The sequence below is a fragment of the Macaca nemestrina genome, chromosome X, assembly GCF_043159975.1.
Source record: "Macaca nemestrina isolate mMacNem1 chromosome X, mMacNem.hap1, whole genome shotgun sequence".
Classification (NCBI taxonomy): Eukaryota; Metazoa; Chordata; class Mammalia; order Primates; family Cercopithecidae; genus Macaca; species Macaca nemestrina.
In genome coordinates this window covers 55,430,114-55,436,578 of record NC_092145.1, presented here as the reverse complement: position 1 = coordinate 55,436,578, position 6,465 = coordinate 55,430,114, and positions in this window count along the sequence as shown.

Sequence of the window (6,465 nt, the reverse complement as noted above, 5' to 3'; positions counted from 1 at the left end):
TTGACATTATTTTTTTCTTTGAAGTAATCTATTTCATTTAATTTTTAGGGAATTTTAGACAGTGTCTTGTTCCTTGCCTAACTGACTATCCATTTATATGTTGTATATGAAACACTCCAGATTCTCTACCGTGCAGAATGTTTGCTTGTGAAGAAGAGCAATAGAGAAGCATAGATAATGCTTCATCAATGAGGCCTATAAAAATTGAGATTTTTACAAATTGCTGATCTCCCAAAATTTAGGACAGGGCTGGACATGTTGTAAATTGTCAAAATATATATCAAAAGAATAAATGAAGGCTGAAGACAACAATATGGTGTGAAAGATACTAACCTAGAAGTTACCAGATGCACCCTCCTATGTGTGTTTATTTATAAATTGTTATCAGCATAATCCATGTACATATTTTTTTTGAATATTTATAAAAGGCTTATAATAAAAAGCAATGTACCCTACTCCACCTCTCTCCATCCTGTATTCCCTCTCCCAGAGGGAACAACTGTCTATTCTTTTAGCTGTGTCTTCCGGCATGTATTACTATACTTCTTTTTTGTTTGGTTTATGCATATTTATCATTTAACTCACACAGTGGGACCCATATCAAAATTAAAGACTGCTTTTCCAAATTATTTCTTTAATAATTACATCTTTTTAGATTCAGGGGATACATGTGCAGGTTCATTACCTGGGTACATTGCATGATGCTGAGGATTGGGGTATAATTGATCCAGTCACCCAGGTAGTGAGCATATTACACAACAGTCAGTTTTTGAACCCCTGACTCCTCTTCTTCCTTTACACTCTGGCAATTCTCAGTGTCTATTGTTGCCAACTTTATGTCCGTAAGTACTTATTTTTACCTCCAACTTAAAGGTGGGAGCACAGGATATTTACTTTTCTGTTCCTGCATTAAACGGCCTAGGATAATGACTCTCAGCTGCATTCATGTTATTGTAAAGGACAATATTTCATTCATTTTTATGGCTACATGGTATTCCATGGTGTATTTACACCACATTTCTTTTATTCAGTTAACCATTGATGGGCAACTAGGTTGATTCCATGTCTTTGCAATTGTGAATAGGGCTGCAATGAACATGTGAGTTCATGTGTCTTTTTAGTAAAACAATTTGTTTTCTTTTATATGTAAACCCAGTAATGGGATTGCTTGATTGAATAGTAGTTCTGTTTTAGGTTCTTTGAGAAATTTTCAAACTGCTTTCCAAAGTGGTTGAACTAATATACATTCCCAACAATAGTGTATAACCATTCCGTTTTCTTCACAGCTTGGCTAGCATCTGTTATTTCTGGAATTTTTAGTAATAGCCATTCTGACTGGTGTGAGATGGTATGTCATCGTGGTTGTGATTTGTATTTCTCTGATGATGAGTGTTGTTTGTTGGCCACTTGTATTTTTTCTTTTGAGAAATGTGTGGTCATGTCTTTTGCCCATTTTTAATTTTTTTAATTCCTTGTTCAATTGTTTACATGACTTACAGATTCTGGATATTAGACCTTTGTCAGCTACATGGATTGCAAATATTGGATTGCAAATATTTTCTACCATTGTGTAGTTTGTCTGTTTACTCTTTTGGTAGTTTATTTTGCTGTGCAGAAAGTCTTTAGTTTAATTAGGTCCCAGTTGTCAAATTTTGCTTTTGTTGCAATTGTTTTTGAGGATGTAAGTGATAAATTGTTTCCCAAGACTAATATCCAGAATGGTGTCTCCTAGGTTTTCCTCCAGGATTCTTATAGTTTGAAGTTGTAATTTTAAATATTTGATCCACTTTGAGTTAATTTCTGTATATGGTTAAATTTCAATCTTCTGCATATGGCTAGCCAGCAATCCCAGAACCATTTATTGAATAGGGAGTGCTTTCCCCATTGCTTATTTGTGTTAACTTTGTGGAAGATCAGATGGCTGTAGTCATGTGGATTTATTTCTGGGTTCTGTATTCTGTTCCATTGGTCTATGTGTGTATTTTTGTAGCAGCACCATGCTCTTTTGGTTACTGTAGCCTTACAGTATAGTCTGAAGTCAGGTAATGTGAGGCCTCTGATTTCCTTCTTTTTCTTAGAATTGTTTTGGTTATTTGGGCTCTTTTTGGTTCCACATGAATTTTATAATAGTTTTTTTTTCGAGTTCTGAGAAAAATGATGTTGGTAGCTTGATAGACACAGTGTGAAATTTTTAGCTTGTTTTGGTCAGTATGGCCATTTTAATAATATTGATTCTTTCAATCCATGAAAATGGAACATTTTTCATTTGTTTGTATAATCTGGGACTATTTTCAGCAGTATTTTGTAGTTCTCCTTGTAGAAATCTTTCACCTCCTTGGTTAGATGTATTCCTATATATATATTTTGGCAGTTATTGTAAGTGGGAATGTATTCTTGATTTGGCTTTCAGCTTGAATGTTATTGGTTTATAAAAATAAACTGCTGAACTTTATATGTTGATTTTGTATCCTGACACTTTACTGAAGATATCTACCAGTTCCAGGATCCTTTCCATGGAGTCATTAGGGTTTTCTAGGTATAGGATTATATTGTCAGCAAAGAGACATGGCCTGACTTCTTTTTTTTTTCTATTTGGATTTTTTTTTCTCTCTCTCTTCTCTTGTTTGATTGTTCTAGCAAGGACTTCCAGTATTATGTTGAATAAGAGTCAGAGTGGGCATTCTTGTCTTGTGGGTTCTTGGGGGGGATGCTTCCATGTTTTGCCTATTTATTATGATGTTGACTGTGGGTCTGTCATAGATGGCTCTTATTATTTTGAGGTATGGTCCTTAAATGCTTAGTTTCTTGCGAGTTGTTATCATCAAGGAATGTTACACTTTTTTTCTTCAACTATTGAGATGATCATATTGTTTTTGTTTTTAATTCTATTTATGTACTGAATCATATTTAGTGATTTGCATATGTTGAACCAATCTTACATCCCAGGAATAAAGACTACTCGATCAAGTTAACTAACTATTTTATATGATGCTGGATTCAGTTAGTATTTTGTTAAGGATGTTTTTATCTACATTCAAAAGGAATATTGGCCTGTAGTTTTGTTTTGTTTTAATTTTGTTTTTCTCAGGTTTTGGTATCAGGGTGATGCTGGCTTCACAGAATGAGTAAGGGAAGAATCCACCTTCCCTGATTTTTTGGAATAGTTTCAGTAGTATTGGTACTAGTTCTTCTTCATATATCTTGTTGAATTTGGCTGCGAATGCATTTGTTCCTTGGCTTTTCTTGGTTGGTAGGATTTTTTTATGGCTCATTCAATTTTGGAACTCAAAATTATTCTGGTCAGGGTGTCAATTTCTTCCTAATTTTATCATGGGAGATTGTGCATTTCCAAAAATTTCTTCATTTTCTTTAGATTTTTCAGTTTGTGTGCATACAGGTGTTCACCATAGACTCTTAAGGATCTTTTGTATTTCTGTGGGAGCAGTGGTAATGACATACATCTTTGTCATATGTGCTTGTGCTTATTTGGATCTCTCTTTTTTCCTTTGTTAATCTAGCTAGTGGTATATTGGTCTTGTTTATCCTTTCAAAGAAACAACTTTTAGTTTTATTAACTCTTTGTATGGATTTACATGTCTCAATTTCATACAGGCCTGCTCTGATTTTAGTTATTTATTTTCTTCTGCTAGCTTTGGGGCTAGTTTACTCTTATTTCTCTAGTTCCTCTAGGTGTGTTTGATTGTTAATTTTTGAGATTTTCTAACTTTTTAAGATAGGTGAATAGTGCTATAAACTTTCCTCTTAACACTGCTTTTGCTGCATTCCTGAGGTTTGGGTAGGTTGTGTCTCTGTTTTTATTTATTTCAAATAATTTTCTGACTTCTTCCTTAATGTTATCGTTTACCTAAAAGTCATTCAGGAGAAAGTTGTTTAATTTCTGTGTAATTGTGTGGTTTTTGAGAGATCTTGTTAGTAGTGACTTTAATTTTATTCCACTGTGTTCCATGAGCATCATTGGAATTTTTTTTAAATTTATTGAGACTGACTTTCTGGCTGATAATGTGGTCGATCTTAGAGTATATTCTGTGTGCAGATGAGAAGAATGTGTATTATTTGGTTGTTGTGTGGAGTATTCTGTAGATATCTATTAAGTTCAATTGGTCAAGTGTCAAATTTAAATCCATTATTTCTTTTTAGTTTTCTGCCTTGATGCCTTAATGTCTAATGCTGTCAGTGGGGTGTTGAAGTCTCCCATTATTATTATGTGGTTACCTAAGTCTTTCTGTAGATCTCAAAGTATTGTTTTATGAATCTGAGTGTGCCAATGTTGGGTGCACATATATTTAGAATAGTTAAGTCTACTTGTTGAATTGAACCCTTTATCATTATGCGATGCCCTTTTTTGTCTTTTTATACTGTTGTTGTTTTGAAGTCTATTTCATCTGATATAAGAATATCTACTCTTGATGTTTTTGTGTTCCATTTGCATAATAATCCTTTATCCTACTCTTTACTTTGAGGCTATGGGTGTCATTACTACTGAGATAGGTCTCTTGAAGACAGCAGATGGATGGGTCTTTTTTTTTTAATCCAACTGGCCACTCTATGCTTTTTAAGTGGGATGTTTAGACAGTTTACATTCAAGGATATTGATATATGAGGTTTTGATTCTATCATAAAATTGTTAGCTGGTTGCTTTGTAGTTTCTATTGTGTGGTTGCTTTATAGAGTCTGTGAGCTATGTACTTAAGTGTGTTGTTGTGGTAGCAGGTATCATTTTTTTTCATTTCCATGTTTAGAACTTCCTTAAGGGTCTCTTGTAATGTTGGTTCAGTGACAATAAATTCCCTTAGTGCTTACTTGTTTGGAAAAAACTTTATCTCTCCTTTCGTTATAAAGCTTAGTTTGGCAGGACATGAGATTCTTGGTCGGAATTTCTTTTCTTTAAGAATTCTGAAAAGAAGCTACCAATCTCACCTGGTTTGTAAGGCTTCTGCTAAGAAGTATGCTTGTAGCCTGATGGGGTTCATTGTATATGTGATCTTACCTTATTCTCTAGTTGACTTTAAGATTTTGTCTTTAGCATTGACTTGAACAGTATATTAGTCTGTTCTCATGCTGCTAATAAAGACATACCTAAGACTGGGCAATTTATAAAGAAAAAGAAGTTAAATGGACTCACAGTTTCACATTGCTGCAGATGCCTCACAATTATGGCAGAAGGTAAAGGAGGAGTAAAGGCATGTCTTAAATGGTGGCAGGCAAGAGATAGTATGCAGGAGGACTACCCATTATAAAACCATCAGATTTCATTAGATTTATTCACTATCACGAGAACAACACAGGAAAAACCTGCCCCAATGATTCAATTACCTTCCACCAGGTCCTCACAAAACACATGGGGATTATGAGAGCTATAATTCAAGATGAGATGTGGGTGGGGATACAGCCAAACCATATCAAACAGTCTGTTGACTATATACAGACTGTTGTGTTGGTGATGTTCCTTTTGTAAAGTATCTTGCAATGGTTCTCTGGATTCGTTATATCAGGATGTCTACCTCTCTAGTGAGATAAGAATATTTTCTTGAATTATTCCCTCAAATATGATTTTCAGGTTGTCTTATTTTTTCCCATCTCCTTCAGAAATACCAATAGTTCATAAGTTTAATTATTTACATAATCCCATATTTCTCAAATACTTTATTTTTTAAATTCTCTTTTCTTTATTTTTGTCTGACTAGATTAATTTGAAAAACCAGTCTTCAAGCTCTGGAATTATTTTTCTGCTTGGTTCAGTCACTTGATAAAGATTTCAACTGTATTTTGAAATTCTTTAAGCGAGTTTTTTTTTTATTATTCCAGAATCTCTGACTGATTTCTTTTTAAGATGTTTACCTTTTCCTTCATTTTCCAGATTGCTTTAGAAGTGTCCTTGTTTTGATTTTCAAAATTGTCTTAGATCTCAATGAAATTCCTTGCAATTTACACTTTGAATTCTTTTTTAAAAATTTTTTATTTCAAGTGATTTTTGAGTACAGGTGGTTTTTAGTCAAATGGATAGGTTCTTTAGTGGTGATCACTGACATTTTAGTGTATCTGTCACCCAGGCAGTGTACACGGTACCCAATAGGCAGTTTTTTGGGGTTTTTTTTGAGAGTCTCACTCTGTCACCCAGGCTGGAGTGCAGTGGTGCGATCTTGGCTCACTGCAACCTCTCCCTCACGGGTTCAAGTGATTCGTCTGCCTCAGCCTCCTGAGTAGCTGGGATTACAGGTATGCACCACCACGTCTGGCTTATTTATTTATTTTTTTTTTGATTTTTAGTAAAGATGGGGTTTCACTATGTTGGTCAGGCTGGTTTCGAACTCCTGACCTCATGATCCGCCCGCATCGGCCTTCCAAAGTGCCAGGATTAAGGCGTGAGCCACCATGCCCGGCACCCATTATGTAGTCTTTTATCCCTCACCCCTCCCAACTTTTACCCCCCAAGCCCCTGGAGTC